Below are 23883 nucleotides of genomic sequence, written 5' to 3' on the forward strand. Positions count from 1 at the left end.
CAGGCAAAATCTCCAACAACTGTGGGAAGGTTGCTGCTCTCTGAGAGGCTGTCACTGAAATCTGATCTCTGGTAACAGGGGGGAGGGACTCCAGGCGTGGAGGCCAACTTGGGGGTGGGAGGAGTTACCCCTGCTCTCTTTCCCCTAGTGGAAAGTGTGGGGATGCCAGTCATCCTATGGGTGCCACACCACCTCCCTTCCAAGCCTACTTAGGTCCCTGTAAGTGAAGCAAATGGGGAAACACCCAGGGCAGGCCCCTGCTAGCAGATTCCCATGGAACCTGAGAGGCAGACCTTGGTAGATATGTTTTGGCCCTTTGCCTAAATTGTTTTAAAGTCACTGACATTTCTCTGAGGCTCAGAACCCTAAGATACTGCTGTTTCTGATGACCACCTAGATTTTCTGATATTGACCAGATTAGGTCTTTTAGAAAAACTCCAGGAAGCAGACAGGAAAAGGGAGGGTGGAAGGCAAATTTGTAGATACTGCAAACAACTGGGAATATTTCTAGCCAGAGGTGTCCTTTCTGATAGCGGTAAATGGGTTAAAAATCCTTCTCATTCCATCAGTTCAGTGGAACAAATGAGAAACAAAAACTGTGAGTGAACAGGTATTGATTTACCCCTGTGGTGTTTTAATGAAGTTTCAAAAGAAAAATAATCCCCGACAGAGGCACACAGCAAAGGAACCAACTTTCCTGGGAAGGTTAATCAAGAGTACCATTAGGTTTCCCTGGTGGCACAGTGGTTGAGAGTCTGCCTGCCGATGCAGGAGACACGGGTTTGTGCCCCGGTCCGGGAAGATCCCACATGCCACGCAGTGGCTAGGCCCGTGAGCCATGGCCACTGAGCCTGCGTGTCTGGAGCCTGTGCTCTGCAACGTACCATACCATAAACTGTAAATTTTGGAGACTAATCCCTTGTCGGTCACATCATTTGCAAATGTTTTCTCCCACTCTGTGGGCTGTCTTTTCGTTTTGTTTATCGTTTCCTTTGCTGTGCAAAAGCTTTTGAGCTCAATTAGGTCCATTTGTTTATTTGTCTTTTTATTTCCATTACTCTGGGAGACGGATTGAAAAAGATATTGCTGCGATACATATCAGAGAATGTTCTGCCTATGTTTTCCTCTAAGAGTTTTATAATGTCCGGTCTCACATTTAGGTCTTTAATCCATTTTGAGTTTATTTTTCCGTATGGTGTTAAAGAATGTTCTAATTTCATTTTTTTACATGTAGCTGTCCAGTTTTCCCAGCACCATTTATTGAAGAGACTGTCTTTCCTCCATTGTATAGTCTTGCTTCTTTTGTCATAGATTAATTGACCATACGTGCGTGGGTTTATTTCTGGGCTTTCTATCCTGTTCCATTACAGCTACCATATGATCCTGCAATCCCACTCCTGGGCATATACCCAGAGAAAAACACGGTCCGAAAGGATACATGCCCCCCAATGTTCATTGCAGCGCTATTTACAATAGCCAAGACATGGAAGCAACCTAAATGTGCATTGACAGAAGAATGGATAAGGAAGACGTGGTACATATACACAATGGAATATTAGCCATTAAAAAGAATGATATAATGCCATTTGCAGTAACGAGGATGGACCTAGAGATTGTCATGCTGAGTGAAGTCAGACAGACAGAGAAAGAGAAATATCATATGATATTGCTTATATGCGGAATCTAAAAAAAAAAAAAGATACAGATGAACTTATTTACAAAACAGAAACAGGGCTTCCCTGGTGGCACAGTGGTTGAGAGTCCGCCTGCCGATGCAGGGCACATGGGTTCGTGCCCCGGTCCGGGAAGATCCCACATGCCGCGGAGCGGTTAGGCCCGTGAGCCATGGCCGCTGAGCCTGTGCGTCCGGAGCCTGTGCTCTGCGACGGGAGAGGCCACAACAGTGAGAGGCCCGCGTACCGCAAAAAAATAATAAAATAAATAAATAAATAAATAAAATAAAATGTATAACAAACAAGGTCCTACTGTATAGCACAGGGAACTCTGCTCAATATCATGTAACAACCTAATGGGGAAAGAATATGAAGAAGAATAGATACATGTATATGTATAACTGAATCACTTTGTTGTACAACTGAAACTAACATAACATTGTTAATCAACTATACTCCAATATAAAATAAAAAGTTAAAAAAAAAAAAGAGTACCACAAATTAACTGCATAGAATAGGAACGAAGTTGCTGTTTAAGCTTCATTGAAATAGAAATCCAAAGTTTTTGCAAATATGACATGTGGGACCAGGAAATTTGTCTTTTCAACTCATTAAATAATTAGTATTTTAGCTAATTCAATAATAAGAGCACCAACTGAAGCAGGACCTAGAGTTGTGAATTAGCTCCAAGTTCCAGAAATCTTTTACATTGAGGAGAAACAAGGAAGGAGCTGTGTATTTTGCCCCCAAATACTGAGACTATTTAAATACTTCAGGATCATTTGAAATTATTCTGTATCTAAGGGAGAAAAAATATTTAATTGCATTAGGTTTTTTTATGCATCCACTATATTCACAAATTCTGTCTAAATCTAGGGATCTCAGTGCTTATATACTGATAAGAAAAAAATACTCAGGAACCCAGCAAATTTTATGAAAAGGCACTCTATCCCATTAAGAAACTAGTCAACAAAGAGACAGAAAGACCAGAAACTGGGAAGAAGAAGAACAATGCCATCAGCCAGGTCAGGGGCAGAGATGGAGGAGGGAGGGGATCCCTTGCTTACCACTTTCAGGGGAAAATCCCTTGCCCATTATTTTCTCTTCTACAGAGTTTTCCTTCTCCAGCTGAAATGTATTGGCTTCACAGGGCCCCTAGCTCCTCTGGAAGCTTCCTTGAGAACATGTTGGGGCATGTTGATACCTCAAAGTATTCCCATAATTTTCGGAAAATGTGACCAAAGCTGTTGAGCCCAGCTTGCCAGGATGACGACTACAGCATGAAACAGGAAATGTGTTTCAAAAGCTCAGCAGGCTGGGCTTCTCTGGGCTCTGTTATGATAAACACACACTCTAGAATGCTAACCCACACCTAAAACATACATTCCGCAAATCATAGGGAAGGCCGGTGAGTAACCCAGTCTCAGATCACTCAGTTAACACCTTCCAATGCTAGGAAGATGAGGAAGAGGAATTATAGGAAGACAAAGGTGAAAATCAGCTATCTATCTATCTCTTGGTAGACCTTGAGTTTATACAAGGATATGAGAAGGATAATCTCTTGGAGAAAAATTAAGCATGTCTCTCTACTAAATGAGCATTTCATGAGAAAGCTGCTTCTCATTTCCAGTGATGTTGAAACACTTCTTCCAAGAAGTCTTCCCTCTGACTAATGGGAAGAGAGTTGTAGCAAATCACTTCTAAGATTCCTCCCTCAGGCAAAGTTGCAAATTTAGCAAAAGACTCTTTACAGATTTTCTGATCCCTCCTCAATGCTAAGCGCTGTGTAGTTCCTATGAGTACGGTGCTCATCTCCATTCCTCGGACCTTACTGGGATGTAAACACACCCCATACTCCGAGTATTTTCCTTCCTTTTCCCTTCCATGTAAAATGTATCTGTCCTGTGTTCTATTTCCTAAGTCCTGTCCTCAACCAAAGCCACAACAAATTAGTCATATAATCAAATCAGCCAGCAGATGTGCTACACTGATGTGCTACAGATTAATATCTGCAATCTTGTTTAAAAGCTTGTTTTTGTCAAAAGACATTTGATTGGGCTGGGTGACCTTCAAAATCTCTCCCAACTCTAATGTTATAAAATTTTATGAGTGGGCTTCCCTGGTGGCGCAGTGGTTGAGAGTCTGCCTGCCAATGCAGGGGACACGGGTTCGTGCCCCGGTCCGGGAAGATCCCACATGATGCGGAGCGGCTAGGCCCGTGAGCCATGGCTGCTGAGCCTGCAAGTCCGGAGCCTGTGCTCCACATAGGGAGAGGCCGCAACAGTGAGAGGCCCGCGTACCGCAAAAAAAAAAAAATTTATGAGTAACTCTGATCAGAAAAATTTTAAACCTTGGGCCAAGCTAGTTGACAAGTTGACCTTTCAGGTCCCTTAATTAGATCATTTGTTTTGTTGCTATCTGTGGAAACATGTCACAGCCGCTAGCTGCCTGTCAACCCAAAAGTTTAATAGCAACTTTTAGAGGTTATTATTGCTTGTCTTGCTGTATATTATATACCCTGTGGTGAACTGAAGATGACCCAAATTCTTTGCTGTTCCTCTCATCAATAAATTAGTCTATTTTCCCACTGATGTGGAATCTGGGCTGACTTTGTGATTTCCTTAATCAAAAGGATATGGTAAAAGTGACACTTGCCCAGTTCTGGCCTAGGCTTTAAGAGATATGGGTGCTTTTGCTTTCATATCTTGGAGCCTTAAGCTGCTATGTGAAATATAATGAGAGAGATTGATTTATTGATTGATTCCCAGGCAGCCCCCATCTATTCCAGACATTTCAACTGAGGTGCTAGACATATGAGTAAATCCATTTTGGACTTCCAGCCCTAGAGATCCTTCAGATAATTCAGCTGCATAAATAACCCCAGACAAGACCACCAGAAGAACTACCCACCTGAGCTCAGTCTCTAGATGGTTGTTAATATTTCAAGCTGCTGAGTTTCAGGGTGGTTTGTTACACTGCAATAGGTAACTGAAACACATCCCTGAAGCTGGCCTAATCCCTTCTTTGAACAAAGAAGGAATGGATAACAAACAAAAGATGTTTTTAATGAAATTTCTAAACTATTATCATAGTCATTCCACCCTCCAGCATATACCTACTCCTTTCTGTCTACAATGGCACATCCATAAATTCATCCAACACTTTCTCAACTGTGCACATGTCTTTAATATCTGTTGCCATCGTTGCAGTCATAAATTGTAATCTCCTGATGGCCAGGAGCCAGAAACTCTTAATAAGTCTTTCATAAAGGCTTTTTAGCAATAATGAATTTCAGCAGAGGCCTTCAGCAATGATCAATGTTGTTTCCTATAAGTCTTATTACTTTTCCACACTGAGAAGTCCAGAAATGGAACCTCAGAGAGAAACTCCACTTTGAAAATCCAATGTCATCCTTTTGACTCAAAAGGGCATTGAAATCATAAGCCCTTTTCAGTGTGGTCCTCCCAACAACAAAATGCATTACGCTGTGGCCACGGGCTTATTCTACAGGAGTATTTTTTATTGGTTGGTTTTGAGGTCGGTTATTCCGAAGGGAAATTTTAAATTCCTCTGCCACGCTTTCCTGTGTGACAAATCCCTGACACCTGTGTGGAGACTCCCAGGGCAGAGCTTGCGTTGTCATCTTGCTGCCCTATGCCAAGGAGTCATCCTGAAAGAATTCATGGATGAAAGAGATTATTACAGTGTGCTCATTCAAATGCTTAGAGTTTACAAACCTTCACCAGAATACCACTAGGCCCCTCATCATCTTTCAAATGTCAAGGAAAAGTGAAATGTTGATTTAATTTTTAATGTTTTTCATAAATTTTCAAAATTAAAATGGTATGAATTTCTTTGGAGTAAAGGATATTCAATTTTTATTCTGGACACTTCTGAATTGTTGTGATTTTTAAGAATAAATGTGTATTATTTCAGTAATTTTTTTAAAATAAGTATTATCAGCAGGGAAATTAAATGTTGTCTAAAATAGTCATATCAATATTTTTTTCATTCTTTCTGGAACAATCATAGCTCAAGTCCAGAAACTATGAAGTGTGATAATGGGGGTAGAAAAGCCCATTATATATGTCAACAAAGGACTAATATTGTCATGCTTTATCTTAATGTAACAACAACTGACTTATAAATACATTTAGATGCTTCGTGTCCTTGCCTTTGCACTGCATTAATCCTCACATCAAACACCAAACTCTTAAACTCTGAAGAGTGTAAAATGCCAGTGTCTGTTTGTAATGCAAACTGTCCCCTATACAATGTGATCTAAAAGTCAAAAGTCAGTCATGCTCCCTAAATCTCTTCTCAACCAGCCTGACTCTGCTTGAAATCCTTTCCAAAGCCATTTGTTGGATTAAATTTTTGTAATGCCTACAGGAGACCTCTTCAAAATACAAATAGTGTTTATTTTAAAGGAATAACCAATTAAACTATTAGAATCAACAGTGTTACCTGATCAAACCATTATGGTGCAAGGCCCAACTCCAAATAATGGTCACTGCTGATACAGTTTACCTTCCTTATCTTTTTCTCAGGTTACTATTAATCATAATGATCACAATTATCAATACAGTTTACTAAGCACCCATAATGAATTGTACCCAGTAGTTAGTACTCGCCACACATTATTTCTAATACTGATACAATTTTATAAAGTACTATTTTCCCCATTTCATGGATTAGGAAGCTGAGATCAATGAGGCTAGGTGATTTGTCCAAGGTCTCATAGCTCCTAAGAAACAAAGTTAGGATTCCAACCAGAGCTGTTTGAAAGCAAAGCCCACATTCCTTCTATACTGTACTTATAATACTTGAGGTCAAGAGAGGGCTGCACCTATGACAAAGTTATAGATTTAGCTGATTTGTGGGGAGAGTTCTCTTTTCTCCATCATATTCTTCTCATCTAGAGCCAGTGGCAGAAAGAAGGTCATTGCAATCACTTACGCGCCCACACCAGTCCTTTTCCTGCATGTACCTCCTTTCCAGCCCTGGCCCTTAGCCAAGCCTCTGGTCTATCCCATCCCCCTCTTGTTTCTCTGGTCTAATTACAGCTTTAGGAGACTCACTAATTCAGATGATTATCACAATATCCTATTGAGTTCATACAAAATAATTTTCTAAAAAAACAAGGATAATTGCACTTCAAGGTGTTTTATAAATAATGAAAAGGTAATAACTCAAACTCATACGATGGGTGCAACTTCCTTCTTAAAGACCTTTACAGCCATTAACTAATTGGTACTTTAATATAATATTAAATGTCTTTTAACCCGTGGAAATAAAAGTATCTTAAAGTAGAGCAGCTCTGACTCTTGCCTGGCAGCAAAGGGGGTTCTGACTCTCATTTTGTGGGGAGCTGCCTCCTGAACATGATGAGGACTGAGTAGAAAGTAAGAACAAAGACTGGAAATTTATGGAAATCTCTCCATTTACTAGCCACGCTGCTCACAAGGCACTTGTTTCGATAATACGTTCCTTTAGCCATATAATTTGCTATTTTAAAAAGTGGCTTCCATCAATTATTATGATGTGGTAAATGATGTAAGGGAAAGGTGAAATCCCAGTGAACTATTATATAAGAGTTGACCTCAGACTGGATAAAAGACGAAGCCAAAAGTAAACACATGTGAGTTTGTTGCCAACCAGCCCTCTAAAACCTAAGGAAATGCTTCAGACGACCAAATGACAATTCCTGGCTTGGTGCTGGCTTCTATATGGAATTGTGGCTAGTTTACCCTATTGTTTTATTGTAACGTGTTCTAATAGTTAACAAAACATTTCTCTATTAATTTCTCTATTATTTGAAGGCTCTCTTTAAGGATTTCCAAATGACCACTATTTGCATGAAAACATGGTCTTTCGGGGGCACAACTTTGAAACTAACTCTGGAGAAATACATGAGACCCTTCTTGGGTTCCTAGAGCCAAAGACACACAAATGTAATCCAAACTAAATAGAATGTTGTACAGAAATGTAACATTCAAGAAACACCAGCTCTTAGAACCAGTAAGAAAGAGATAAAATGTAGCCCACAGATCTCTTGACAGGTGGATGGGCCTTTGAAAAATTGTAACAACTTGAACCAGCCTCCTTAAATCTTATTTCAACATCCTGAACAATATAAAAATCCAGATTGACCTTTAGTATGAAACTTTAGTTCTCTTTTGGTTTATGGAGGATTCTTTTGAGAGACATTCTGGTAACTTCTCCTGTGTTCTTATTCTTCCCTTAGCCAAGAGGAACTCATCTCTTACAAGAAATCCTTAGACATTATAATAGACTGAATATTTATGCCCCCCTCCCCCCCCCACCAAATGCATATGCTGAATGCCTAACTCTCCATGTGACTGTATTTGGAGATAGGGCCTTTATGGAAGTAATTAAGGATAAATGAGCTCATAAAGGTATGGCCTTGACCTGATAGAATTAGTATCCTTATAAGAAAAAGCACCAGAGATTTAGGCTTATTCTCTCCGCCATGTGCAAACACAGTGAGAAGGTGACTGTCTTCACAGGAGCTAAATTAGCTGGCCCCTCAATTTTTGCCTTCCCAGCCTCCAAAACTGTGAGAAAATTAATTTCTGTTGTTTAAGGCCCCAGTCTATGGTATTTTGTTATGGTAGCCCAAGTAGACTAATACAGATACTGAGTTAAAAAGAAAATATTCTGCTGGTTGAATGAGAACCATATAACAAAAGAACATTTGCAACTTAAAATCTACAATGTAACTCACTTGTATAGTTTTTTTCAGTTGGACTTCCATGGAAGAATCCAGTTAAAGATTCTGGAGAACCATGACATGGCAAAAAAAAAAAAAAAAAAAAGATTTTAAAAAATTGCCTTTCATTTATTTTAATAAAAGAATTTCCTGCATCCAAAAAAAAAAAAGAAACTAAGAATAAATTTAACCAAAAAGGTAAAAGACTTGTACACTGAAAATTACAACACTGATGACAGAAATGGAAAAAGACAAAAATATTCTGTCCTCATGGACTGGAAAAATCAATATTGTTAAAATGTAGACACTACTCAAAGCTATCTACAGATTCAATGAAATCTCTATCAAAATTCCCATGGCATTTTTCACAGAAATAGAACAAACAAACCTAAAATTTGTATGGAACCACAAAAGACTCCAAATAGCCAACACAATCTTGAGAAAGAAGAATAAAGCTAGAGACATCATGCTCCCTGATTTCAAACTATATTATAAAGTAATAAAACAGTATCAAAACAGTGTGGTACTGACATAAAAACAGACACATAGATCAAGAAGAGAACAAAGAGCATAGAAATAAACCCATGTGTATATGGTCAATTAATTTACAATAAAAAAGCCAAGTATGTACAGTAAGGAAAGGACAGTCTCTTCAATAAATGGTGCTGGTAAAACCAGACAGCCATATGCAAAAGAATGAAACTGGACTGCTATCTTACACCTTACACAAAAATTAACTCAAAATGGATTAAAGACTTGTACTTAAGAACTAAAACCATAAAACTCCCAGAAGAAAACATAGGAGGTAAGCTGCTTGACATGGGTCTTGGCAATGATTTTTAAAATCTGACACCAAAAGCAAAGGCAACAAAAGCAAAAAATAAACAGGTAAGACTATCTCAAACCAAAAAGCTTCTGCACAGCCAAGGAAACCACCAACAAAATGAAAAGGCAACCTACTGAATGGGAGAAAATATTTGCAAATCATACAGCTGATAAGGCACAAATATCCAAAATATATAAAGAACTCATACAATTCAGTAGCAAAAAAATCTGATTTTAAAATGGGCAGAAGATCTGAATAGACATTTTTTCCAGAGAAGATATGCAGATGGCCAACAGGTACATGAAAAGACACTCTATATCATTAATCATTCGGGAAATGCAAATCAAAACTACAATGAGATATCACCTCACACCTGTTAGAATAGCTATTACCAAAAAGACAAAAAAATAACAAGTGTTGACAAGGATGTGGAGAAAAAGGAAGCCTTGTGCACTATCGGTGGGAAAACAGTATGAAGGTTCCTCAAAAAATTAAAAATAGAACTATCATATGATCCAATTCCACTTCTGGGTATTTACCTAAAGAAAATGAAGACTAACTTGAAAAGACATGTGCACCCTCACGTTCACTGCAGCATTATTTACAATAGCCAAGATATGGAAACAACCTAAGTGTCCATCGATGGACAAATGGATAAAGAAGATGTGGTATATGTATACAATGGAATATTATTCAACCATAGAAAAGAAGGAAATCTTGCCTTTTTTGACATGAATAGATCTTGAGGGTATTATGCTAAGTGATATAAGTCAGACAGAGAAAGTCAAATACCATATGATCTCACTTATATGTGAAATCTTAAAAAACAAAAACAAGACAAAACAAAAACTGAACTCACATACAGAGATAGGTGGTTGCCAGAGGCAGGGGTGGGGAGCAGATAAAATAGGTGAAGGGCATCAAAGGGTACAAACTTCCAGTTATAAAATAAATAAGGGATGTAATATACAGCATGGTGACTATAGTTAATAATACCGTATTGCATATTTGAATGTCACTAAGAGAGTAGATTTTAAAAGTTCTCATTACAAGAAAAAAAATTTTTGTAACCATGTGTGGTGACAGATGTTAACCACGCTTATTGCAGTGATTATTTTGCAATATATACAAATAGCGAATCAGGCTGTACACCTGAAACTAATATAATGTTATATCTCAATTATACCTCAATTTTAAAAGTTAATAAGTATTAAAAACTGGGAATCACTATGTTTTAACCTGTAATTTATATAATAACATTGTACATCAACTATACCTCAATTTAAAAAAAAGAAAAAAATTAATAATAAATTTTAATTTTAAATTAAGAAGAAAAAGAATTTCCCACAGAACTAACTGGCTGGCTCATCTGTATGTTTACATTATTTGTCATTTATAGCTCTGTACCTAAAGGTATAGTGGAATCCCCTACAGAAATCCTAATGTGTCAAAGACAGCGCTCATCAAATATTCCTTAACTCCCCTATATTTCATAGCCCTCACGATAGGTACATTTGATGTCACATAACTAATTCCAGCCTAAAGGACTCTGGGTGGAAAATGCATGTGACTTCCAGGCCAAGGGAGCTGAGAAAGCCAGTACACCTCTGCCATCTGTTTTCCCACCACCACCAACAACAGAGGCTGCATGTTCCAGATTCCACAGCTGCAGGATGGAAAGGGAAGTAAGCAAGAAACAAGCATTTATTTGGCAAGCCACTGAGATTTCAAGGTTTTATTTGTTGCGGCAGCTAGGATTAATTATCCTAATGCATCTTGGATCTCTCATTCTGCAGAAGCCTTTGTAACTTCAATGCTACTTGAAGCTTGAATATAGACTTCAACCTACCTGCCAAGTTACGATAGACCGTGAGCAACTAAACATGGAGATAACAAGGTAGATCAAGCATTAGTATCTCCATAGGAACCATTTACACTCCTTCTATGTTCCTTGGCCTGAGCTACGTGATGTGGAAAGACAAGAAAAAAAAGACAGCCTAGCTTCTCATAATACTCGTAGTGTTGTTCCCAGTAAGGTTTTAGACTCCTGCCTCTCCTAACCAGGATGTTACTAATGAACTGGGGTTCTATTGCTTAAAAAATTACATAATTATGCCACACTGAGATTTTATACCTACGTAGAATGATGATCATATGAACCGAGAGGATAAGAAATGAGGATTTAATTGATCCTGTGGGCTCCTACCCCAATTAGAGCAATACAGTTCATAATTAGATTTACAGCAACTTTCCCTGCCATATCCCTGCCAAAGTGCTTAGGGTCTGAAAGAGTAATTAAAAATCATCAAAGAAAATAATGCTAACTAAATCCATAGGCTAGAACTAAGGTGATAGTTAGATTAATGGACATCTTAGCTAATGGTGCATTTTCTTATTCCAAAAGACCAAGGAACCTTCGGTGGTCACTCACCTTCTTTTTACTAATGGAAAAACTGAGGGACATGAAAGCTATCTGGATGGGAAACAGGGAAGACAGGCTAGACTGAAACCCATGCGGACCACTGAGTTTATTCATAGACCCGGGCTCTCTCTCACTCCCCATGCTCTTCCCCTTTGTCTTTTTCCATGCCATTCTCAGATGTCACCTTCCAGTTCTCAGAAGCTTAAAAGTTACCTTTGTTTTTTTTGTTTCTGCCTCTTTTGCCTCCACCTGATGCCTTTGAGTTACTGGGAAAGCAGCCGCACTGCCTGGTTCTCTTGTGACCTTCCTCCACTGGCTTCTTCTAGTGTCTGCTTTTGAAAGGAAAATAGAGAAAAAGTGATTTACTTAATGGATCTTCCCCCTCTCTAAGACCAAGTGGAAGCTTAATTATTAAAGCCTGATGTAGCAACCTGTTAAGATCAGTTTATCCTCTGGAGAGAGTTGAGAGGCCAACTCTCTCTACTAGAACCTCCCTTTAAGCAGAATAACTTCTTTTAAATTGTCCATTGGTTCTTCCAGCTACCGTAACAAACACTTCAGTTGCTTCCTCTGAATGTCACAGGCCAGAAGAAAAAAACCTGGTTAAAGAACATTAAGGAAAAAAAAAAAAGGAATAAGAATATTGAGCACTTGCTACACTATGGGTCAAACATAGTTTTATTTGTATTATACAAGAAATTCATCTAACTCACAAAAACTGATGAATTATAAACATAGGCGTGACATTAGTCCAAATACGGCACTTAATAAAAGTTGTCATTATGTGACATTAACACTAAAACATTACTTTTTTTATAAAGTCTTCCTCTGAGAAGATTCAGTTCTTTGATCTTCTCTGAAGTCTCACGATACCAAGAATCTTACGTTGACTATAAAGGCCTTTCTCCATTTGCAGTATTCTGAACATGCCAGAAGGAATCAACATACACCATAACATAAAGGAAGCTTATTTTGCTTGGTGTTTTCTCCATACAATCAGAAAATAACTTCTATTCCTCCATGGTTCTAAAGTGAATTACATTGAGGTGGATTGGAAAGAATGTGGAACTGAGAATTGGAAAACCTGCAGGCTGAATCTGGCTTTGTACCTTCGCCAGCTGTGTCACTTGAAGTTACTGAACCTCTCTATGACACACTTCCTCATCTACTATAAAATGAGGAGCACATTTCCATATTGTCTGTTTTGACCAAAAGAGCTAATATAGGATACATGCTATTTAGGATACATCCATTTAAGAAAATTTTCCATTTCTCTTACATCTCCATATTTCCATGATCCAACAATCAATGATCAGTCACCTACTATATGTCAAACTCTGCCAGGCACTAGGGATACAATCTGAAAAATATTACCTTTGTCTTCTACAAGACCATAACTGGGTGGAGGAACAGTCATGTACACAAGTAACTCTAATGCAATGTTATCATTGCTATAATAGGGGGACAGTCCAAGTGCTGTAGGAGAACAAACAGGGAAGTTAGAGTGGCCAGGAAAGACTTCAGAAAGCGTATGACATTTGACTAGTGGCTTGATAGATGAATATTTCATATTTTTGCCTAATAACTTCTTTTTCCTCCCACCTACCACTAATTTAATGGATATTTGGTCTTCCTTCAGGATACGTTAAAAACCAGTGCTTCAGCCAACCGAACGATGGCACTAAATAAAATTTCCTTCTGACTATACAGAAGCAACCCAGTTGCCAAAGTAAAAACCACATTTCACCTCTCTGTTGCTATGAGAATGGATCCAAAAACTTAAACATAATGGAATATAGATGTGGCCTGAAAATATAGAGTCAGTTGAAGCCATCTGAAAAGCCCATGGTTCCCCCTCTTTCATAAGGAAACTATTTTTAGAAATCTCTGAATGCCCTGTGACTTTATGGCTTCTTCTAGTTTAGGCATCCAAACTCCTATATAAGGAATTCTAGCCAAAGAATTAAGCCTCAATTTCCTTTTAGGGATATTCTCAACCTATAAGGACATAGGCTGACACACCTGTGGCATGGTGGCTCAGGCATTTCTATTGGGACATCCGTAGCAGCACACTCCAACCAGCCTCTGTCACACACCCATAGCAATGCATTCAAACCAAGCCAAGTAACCTGTTTCCTTCATATCAGCAACTGCATCAGGGTAATATTGGTGCCGAAAGATTCACAAGTTGGTGTGGCAACATGCCAAAGCGAGTACAGTAAAACCTTAAAGACATGTGCACATGGGACCCTCTAAGGGGATCTTAGATAAAACTTAAATTACCCTTTTTATATTAAAAAGAAGTCCGCCACTGGGGCAACATACAGGATGTTACCTGGTGATTCCCTCGTGTACAATTTACATTTTTAAAAATTACCAATTTTAAGTATACAATTCAATATGCTTTGACAAATGGATTCAGTTGTGTGGCCACCACCACAATCATGACAAAGAATATTTCCATTTTCACAACAAATTCTCTCAAACATTTTTGTAGAGTCTCCTCGCCTCAGTCCCTGGTCCTTGGCAACTGCTGCTCTGCTTCCTATCACTATGGTTTTGCCTTTTCCAGAACTTTATATAATTGAAATTATACAATATGAAGACTTCTGCACCTGGCTCTTTCACGTTTTAGATTTATCCATAATGTTGTATGTATCCATAGTTTATTCATTTTTATAGCTGAATACCAGGTCATTATATTTATACACCACAGTTTATCAATTCACAATTTATTTATGAAACAACATTTGGGTTGTTTCCAGTTTGGGGCTACTATGAACATCTGCACGCAAGTCTTTGTGAGGACATGTTTTTCATTTCTCTTTGTTTAGTACCCAGAAGTGGAATTGCTGAGACATACATTAAGCGTGTGTTTAAATTTTTAAGAAAGTAGCAAACTGTTTTCCAAAGTAGCTGTATATTTTTGCATTCCCACCAGCAATGCTCCAGTTGTTCTGCACCCGTACCAACAACTGGCTTGTCAATCTTTTTAATTTTAGCTATTCTAGTAGGTATGTAGTGGTATTTAATTTGCATTTTCTTAAGACTGATGGTAAGTATAAGATGTGATTGGCATTTAATGTGCTAATAAGAAAGAATGCTGCAATTAAACAATGACACAATGCTTTCTTATCACTTAGAAACTGCATTTTATAGCCTCCCTAAAAAGCTCTCTTAGACTTATTTAAGCATAGTCTTCTTATTATAAATCCCTCATATATAAACAAAAAAGGAATGTATAAGCAAAATTAATTGGTGAAGAAAACCCTAATACTTCTTCAAATTTAGAGTCCAGCTCTTCTAAATCACCTTTTGACAGTTATTGATGTTAGTGTTTTCCATATTACATGGACTTTAATATTTATTTGTTTGGTTGCATCAGGTCTTAGTTGCAGCAGGCGGGCTCCTTAGTTGTGGCATTTGAACTCTTAGTTGTGGCATGCATGTGGAATCTAGTTCCCTGACCAGGGATCGAACTCAGGTCCCCTGCATTGGGAGCACGGAGTCTTAACCACTGTGCCACCAGGGAAGTCCCTACATTGACTTTTGTGTCAACCATGGTACTGGAAAGGCAGTCTTTTATTTTGGAAGTCTGCACCATTGTTGCTTCTGAGCTTTTTCTCCAAGCCACCAACAATATTCTGTAAATTTGATGCTGACACTTACTTGATCTTATTAGACTGGATTGAATTCCTTATTAGAAAAGATTAATATTCCTTCTTCAAATGGTTCATAGATTAAAATGGTGAAAGGTTTCAGTTGTCCAATCATGCTACCAGCAATGACAACCAAGATGGCACATGCCCAGGCAATGACAAATGAATCAGTTGTAAGATATCATCAATGGTAAGATAACACCCCAGTTTTAGAGATGTAAGAATATGTAAAAAGGTGCATCTTGGAAGCATGAAATACAGTTTCAAATAAGCATACTTTTTAAAAGTTGTCTTCTTCTTTTTTTTTTTTTGCGGTATGCAGGCCTCTCACTGTTGTGGCCTCTCCCGTCGCGGAGCACAGGCTCCGGACACACAGGCTCAGTGGCCATGGCTCACGGGCCCAGCCGCTCCGTGGCATGTGAGATCTTCCCAGACCGGGGCACGAACCCGTGTCCCCTGCATCGGCAGGCGGACTCTCAACCACTGCGCACCAGAGAAGCCCAAAAGTTGTCTTCTTTATCTTAGATGTGTATTTCGATACAGAAAACACACCAATAAAAGCTGAACATCCATCATTCCGAAACTGCATCATGCAATTTAGCGACTAATTAATCATAGTTTTAAAATACACTCAAAAGTTTGTTAAGTTAGTTTTCTCTCCCCAAGTAGACCACAAGTCCCTCTTTTTCAGGAACTTCACCTTTGATTCCTCTCATATTGTTTATAGCATTGTTTCTCAAATTTTATGTAATGATCCATTAGAGAGTCATGAAGTCATTTTAGTGGGTCATGACCAGAACTTTTTAAACAAAATAGAATAGAATAAAAAACATAAAAGTGACATACATAGTAAAGGTAAGGGCCACTTCATAAACTTTTCAAACATTTCAAAAATGTTTTTTTTGGTCAATTATATATTTGGTTGTGATATCTAATGTATTTCTTAAAGCATGCTGTAATCAAAAATGTTTGAAAAATATTACTATAATAGCATGAGAAGCATTCAATAATATTGATTGATTGATTTTTGCAGTCAGAAGCCAATTTTAAACTTATCTAAGTGGGCCAAAATTTTGATCCAATTCTTTAAAAGTTATTATCAGGTTGGTATATTTTTACCTTCTTTCAGTGAGGGCAATATTAGAAAAAACCTTGCACTCTCTCAGTTTATATTATTACAATTTCACAATCTAACATATATCTGTTTCTAAGGGAAAGAGTTTCAATTTCTGACTCACAAATGAGATAATCAGAGTTCAGTGATCTGGATTGGACCCAGACTTTTAGGTCTTGGGTGGTTAATTATTTAGCATCCTTTCAAAACTAAGATCCTTTAAACAATTATTCAACATTTGTTTGAAAGAAAGCTTTCTCCTCAATTCCCCAGTTAGTAAGTCTGGCCCCAAATCTGCAAACTCAAACCAATGACACAAAAAACTTGATCCATCTCCCTTGAAAGCAGTTCCAGGACTATTTATTTGCCAGTTTTTCAAACATACTATTTGGTGGGACCTCACCTCCCATGCACGTGACTTACCGAAATAGCTATCATCTCCCTACCTCCTTCTTCCAACTAAATTTGATAGTCTTCCAGGAAGAATTCTGGTACATATGTTCAGATCTATGTTCAGATCTTCCATCTATGTTACTTTTCCAGTAATGTCCTGATCAATTGGATTGCTCCAGAGCTGTCTGGCTAACTTACCTCTCACTCCCCTTAATCTAGCTCTGGCTGTAATAGAAAAGCCTCTGTCCTGGAGCCAGGAGATGTGAGTGCCTATCCTGGCCATATTGCACAACAAGTGACCTTTTCCGTATCTTTGATGAATAGTTTTCATATCTGCTCCAACAGATAGGGGTTATAAGAAATGGAGGTATGGACTCAAGACCATGTCTTCCTTTTAGCCATAAAAAACTCATTATAATAATTTTTGTTTGTTAATCCTGCGTAAGATTTCATTTGAATGAATGATTCCTTGAACAAAATAAATAAATATAGGAAAACTATTCAAGTATTTTCTGAGTAGCCCCTATGTGCCTGGTGGATACTTGAGAGCGTGTTTATGTTATTTAATTTGTTAACTTGAAAGCACTACACAATGTAATATGCTTACTTACATTAAATGGAGACAATTTTGTAAAAAAATAATTTATTTTATCATTAAAATATGTCTATCAGACCTAGTATTGTTATGACCCATAAGAAGAATATAGTTGAAAACATTTGTATATTCAACTGGGAAATAAAAGCATTTTATAAAGAGAACTGAATTTCTGTAAACTATATCTCACTAAATCAAGTTAACAACATTATTATAGCATTTCCTTTCAAATAAGGAAGTGCTGAAAATCGTGAGAACAGAGCGAAATAAATAAGAATATACCAGATTATTATTATTTTTTTTGTGTGTGTGTGGTAAGCGGGCCTCTCACTGCTGTGGCCTCTCCCGTTGCGGAGCACAGGCTCTGGACGCGCAGGCTCAGCGGCCATGGCTCACGGGCCCAGCCGCTCCGCGGCATGTGGGATCTTCCCGGACCAGGGCACGAACCCGTGTCCCCTGCATCTGCAGGCGGACTCCTAACCACTGCGCCACCAGGGAAGCCCTATACCAGATTATTTTGACTTTTAGTACCAGCTATCTCTTTCACAACTCCTTGAGGGCAGGAGAGGTATACCTATTATACATCTGTTTCTCTCAACAGCACCTACAATGGGACTTTATTATACATCAGCTTAATGAATGAAATGTGCCAGGCACTCAGCTCTGGGAGGTAACACCCTACTGCTCCCACCAGTATAAAGCAGAGTGACCACATGACCCTGGTTTACCCAGGACGGTCCCACTTTAAGCCTGTTGTAGGGTTATAGTACCCTTTTTCACTCTCAGAGGGTCGTGTTTTACAAGATAAATCATATGCTTGCCCTAATTATAAGCCTCACTCACATTCATTCTGCCTTTCAGCTGCTGGGGTTTTTTTTGGCTGTGTTGGGTCTGTGTTGCTGCGCGCGGGCTTTCTCTAGTTGTGGCGAGAGGGGGCTACTCTTCATTGCGGTGCGCGGGCTTATTGCGGTGGCTTCTCTTGTCGCAGAGCACGGGCTCTAGGCACGCGGGCTTCAGTAGTTGTGGCACGTGGGCTCAGTAGTTGTGGCTCGCGGGCTCTAGAACTCAGGCTCAGTAGTTGTGGCACACGGGCTTGGTTGCTCCACGGCATGTGGGATCTTCCTGGACCAGGGCTCGAACCCGTGTCCCCTGCATTGGCAGGTGGATTCTTAACCACTGCACCAGCAGGGAAGCCCTCAGCTGCTTTTAAGGTAAGAAATTCTAGAACCTTTGACTCCAGTTCCTGATTTTATTTCACTCTGTGAGCAAGTAGAATAAGTGTAGACCTTGAGAAATGCATTCCTGTTCCACTTTCATTATAGTATTATGGAGAACTACAATCCTCTGGGGGAAAGTTTATCTTTAGGAGACTGAGCTAAAGCACAAACACACCTTGCCCTGTGAAGTCAAGGCCACCGAGAAACCTGAATGAAAGGCAAGAAATCTCAAGTTTCCACCAGAAAGAAAGAAATGATCTGGAGGGAACCTTTCACCTCAATTCTGGTGGTCCAACATTTCTATTAGGCAGATATGCCCTGTCGCCTGCTACATCCAGGGACTTAACGAAAATAATCAGATCACATGTTAATCACTTTGAGTTCCATAGAAAACAGATGCCAGATAAATTCCTGGCTTTGTTAGAGAAATGTTGCAAAGGCCAGACTGTAAGAGAATTTCTCACTAGTCGTAACTTCAGGGAAATTATACTAATTTAGACTTCAGTTTCCATCAAACACACATAATAATAATAATACAGTGGCACCATCTGACTCTTAACCATCTGTTCTCTCACATCAACACCGTGAAAGCGGATGGGGAGGCAACACCTCAGGGAAAATGGCGGCACACGTTACGTTAGGGAAATGCCAGCCTGGGTAGCCAAGTTCTGGACATAGAGAATAACCTTGATGAGAAAAAAAGTAAAAGCAGTCTACATCATTTGTGCTGATATAAATGAAGTGCCGCTCAGGGCACTGAGCCACAGACTTTGGATTTCTGGTCCTCCCTTCGACCTGGGCCTGGCAGTGATGTAAGGAGTGATGTGGCAATGTACCAGATACCCTAAGGAGGAGGTCCCAGAAAAGGAAGCATCACCTCTCTTCTTCCCAAAGTGAAGGTAATTCCTGCCCGGTTTTAGAAGTCTAAAATTAGATATAAGAGTTCTGGAGGTATTCATCTGACCCTAGGGAAAGTCTGAAGCTAGGTACCTCACTCAGGTGCTCTTGACAATAAGAAATTTATAAATTTATGTCACATCGACAGGTTTATGTCACCCTGGGCCTATATAATATAGGACATATAACCCAAATTTAAATCTGGTAACAAGTTAACATACTTACCTCCCTTTTTCCTCTTTATTACTTCTTAGCTACCCCACTTTCTTACCCAAAAGTGATGAGTCACTTAACCTCTATTTTAATTTCTCATTGGCAAAATTGGTGGGGCAGTTTGGAGTGGAATAGGGACTACATTTTGGCAACAACAACCCAAAGTATCAGAAAAGCCCCATATCTTTTCAGGAAGCAAGGGCATAGCTATTATCTCCTTACCAATCATCCTGACAAAGTGATGAAATGAACCAAAATGAGAGGAATCTAAGGAACCAACATCAAAGGCAAGCTAATTCTGTTGCTACAACAAGACAGTTATGATGTAATCAGAGCCATACCAGAGTCTATAAAGCACTTCATTTACCCGCAATACTCATTGCAGTTACTTCCTAGTTTCTTTTCTCTCTGTCTTCCAACTGAGTTTGGAGTCAAAGCAACTTGCCTACTCCTTTGTCCCAAACAACTTGCTCGCATCTGCTCTGCCTATAGAGAGGGCACAGAATCAGAAGCAGGGATCCTCGGACCTAGCACACTCCCAAACTATAACCAATTGTGTGACCTTGGTACAGGCATTTAACCTCCTGGACCAATTTGCTTCACCTGTGCCCTGAAGGCTCCATGAACTTTAAGATCCCTTCATATTCAAATATCTCCAATTCCCTAAAACTTCCTCTTCCCTTCTTTTACGTCTCCTCCTTTCTGTCTTCTTACAGTTATGCTTGTGTTCCCAAGCTCTTATATATTTAACCATCTGGCTGAGGCAGAACACCTTAGAGGTTAAAAAGCACAGCTTTGGCCCCAGAGAAAGCAGAATTCATGGTCCAGCCCTGCTACATACCAGCTATGTAACTCTGGATAGGGTCTCTTGCCTTGTCTGTAAAATGGGATTAATAATAATATGTACCTCATAGGTCTGTGGTGAAGGTTAAAAGAGACACTGCATGAAAAATGCTTAGCACATATTCATTCAGGTCTTCAAGCACCTGGCATGTGATGGGCACAGTGCTGGCCCCTGGAAGTGCAGCGGTAAACAAAATAAACAAGGTCTCTGCCTGTATGGAGGTTCTAGTGGGGGAGTGAGCTGTACAAGATATGTGCTATTAAGGAAACGTCTAGAGACAAGATGCCAAATGATGTCACAGGGAAGTGAATTTTGGTGGCAGCATGGCAAGAATATCGTGCGTTAAGGAGACATCAAGTATGAGTAGGGTGGGGTCAAAGAAGAGTAGGAACTAGACCCCAAGCAAAGTTAGGGGAAAGCTTGTGGGAAAACCCTAGAACTAGGAGTGACCATGACCGGAGACCCTGAATTCGGGAGGGGCTAGAGAAGTAAGCATGGGTTCCATCCTGCAGGCAGAGTGGGCACTGTTAGCTGTTGTCATTATTATTGTCCCCACAAATGTAACATATCCAAAATGGAATCTGTCTTTCCACCTAAAGCAACTCCTCCCTCCTGCCTGCCCCCATTCCTTGTCATGGTAGTGTTATTCTGCTGATCCTTTGATGGTTTTTTTCTCCTTAGCCCCTTCCACTCATTTACTTTACAAGTTTTAAGTACCAACTGTACTCAAGATACACAAGCTAGTGTTTCAGCTTTTCAAAGTTTCTTCCATCCTGTGCCCTTGTTTCTGTTCCCACAGCTCCTATCCAAGGCCTTACGATCTCATGCCTCAGTTGTAGCAGTAGCCTCTTCACTAGTAGCCATATCTCTATATTTAATAATCTACAAAGCCCTGCCTACATAATAAATGCCACAAAACACTACATTATTCTTGTTTTATTACTGCTAGAAAAAAAATAGTGGCCTTCTATTCATCCTTCAGATGAGAAGAGTTTTCAGAGTCCTTTGAGACATTTCCTGCCTATCCACGGGCTGCTTCACAAGGGGAAGGGGGACTTCTCTGCAAAATGATCTCATGTCCTCCAAACACATAAGATTCATTCCAGATTCTAAGTCAGTGATTCTCAACCTATGTGGTCCATTGTCACCTCCAAAGTTCTTAAAATACTCATGCTAAGGCTGATCCCTAGAGATTCTGGAGAGAACCTTAGTCATCAGTAATTTTTTTAAGCCTCCCAGGTGATTCAAATGTGCAGTCAAGGTTGGGAACCACTGCTCTGTGCATTCTGCCTTGCTGTTTCCCTGCCTAGAATGCCTACTCTCCTTCCGTCCCCCACCCTATTTTCTCTGTCCTTATAAGTTCAGCAATTTGGGTTGTCCCTGTCTACTCCTGACCATCCAAATTCCACATTTCTCAAGACCCTTAGAGTATAAATGGTTTGAATCAATTGTTTTGGGAACTCCATCATAGGAAATTGTTTCCAAAAGCTTCTAAGTGGGAGTTCTAGAACTCAGTACCTCAGATATCATAGAATACAAAGACTAATGTGAGCCAGTCTTGGCAACTCATCACCGTTCATGCAATTTTATCTATAGAAAAGCAAATCTTTTCCTATTGAAGAACCTAAAGACTATTAGGAAAATGTGTTCAGATTTCCAACTTGCCCTACCAAGCAGGAAGCCCTTCCTGTCCTTACTGCCCTTACCAACTCTACAGGAGCACGGAATTTCATTTGCCTAACATCTCACATGCTGGCAGACACAGGGCAAATCTTCAAGACCCTGGTGACAGCTTTCATGTCCTGAGACACCTACTAGAGCCTTCACCACCACTTGTATCTGTCACTTGGCTGAGTATATAGTATACATGCCCCATAAGTATACCAATTTTCTCCCCTCATCTTGGAATGAAGCCCTTAATACAAATGAATTTTCTACATAACCTAAGTTTACCTCTTGGAAGACACAATTCTTTCGTCTTAACCATTTTGACAGAAAGCTAGTTGAATATTATCTTCTTTTTCTTTATAATTTTTTAAAATTATTTATTTATTTATTTTTGGCTGCTTTGGGTCTTCATTGTTGCACGCAGGCTTTCTTTACTTGCGGTGAGCAGTGGCTACTCTTCATTGTGGTGCACAGGCTTCTCATTGCAGTAGCTTCTCTTGTTGAGGAGCACAGGCTCTAGGCACATGGGCTTCAGTAGTTGTGGCACGTGGGCTCAGTAGTTGTGGCTCGTGGGCTCTAGAGTACAGGCTCAGTAGTTGTGGCACACGGGATTAGCTGCTCCGTGGCACATGGGATCTTCCCGGACCAGGGATCAAACCTGTGTCCCCTGCATTGGCAGGCAGATTCTTAACCACTGTGCCAACAAGGAATCCCGAACATTATCTTCTTACTTACCTTACTGAACAGAGTAAATGGATTGAAATAATTTCTTGACCACTCAGAACCATCATTATAAGCCAGCAGGAGAGCTAAGTAGCATTATATAGATCCCTGAAAGGGTTTTTAAGGTATCTAAACTTTTCCTCCCATATATATTCAATTATCTCAGACATAAACACTTGGCATGAATACTGAAAGGAAGTAAAATAGGTAATGACCATCTTCCTTGTGCCTCAAACTTTCTGTACTGGTGACCGAGTGCCTACACCTTACTGTGCATATTCTGTGTATTATGGATGAAGACCTAAAGGTAACTCCTCCTCCGACCTCCAATAGCAGGCTTACATTCAGTGACAGACATTTTTCTGATGGCTTAGAGCCTTTTTTTTTTTTTTTTAACATCTTTACTGGAGTATAATTGCTTTACATTGCCGTTAGTTTCTGCTGTATAACAAAGTGAATCAGCTATATGTATACATATATCCCCATGTCCCTCCCTATCCCACCCCTCTAGGTGGTCACAAAGCACCGAGCTGATCTCCCTGTGCTATGCAGCTGCTTCCCATTAGCTATCTATTTTACATTAGGTAGTGTATATATGTCCATGCCACTCTCTCACTTCATCCCAGTTTACCCTTCCCAATCCCCGTGTCCTCAAGTCCATTCTTTACATCTGCGTCTTTATTCCTGTCCTGCCCCTAGGTTCATCAGGACCTTTTTTTTTTTTTTAGATTCCATATATATGTGTTAGCATATGGTATTTTTTTTTCTCTTTCTGACTTACTTCACTCTGTATGACAGGCTCTAGGTCTATCCACCTCACTACAAATAACTCAACTTTGTTTCTTTCTTTGGCTGAGTAACATTCCATTCTATATATGTGCCACATCTTTATCCATTCATCTGTCG

Source organism: Delphinapterus leucas, chromosome 3 (assembly GCF_059928025.1).
Source record: "Delphinapterus leucas isolate spDelLeu-1000000601 "Yukka" chromosome 3, BTC_Dleu_Yukka2, whole genome shotgun sequence".
NCBI classification, from domain to species: domain Eukaryota; kingdom Metazoa; phylum Chordata; class Mammalia; order Artiodactyla; family Monodontidae; genus Delphinapterus; species Delphinapterus leucas.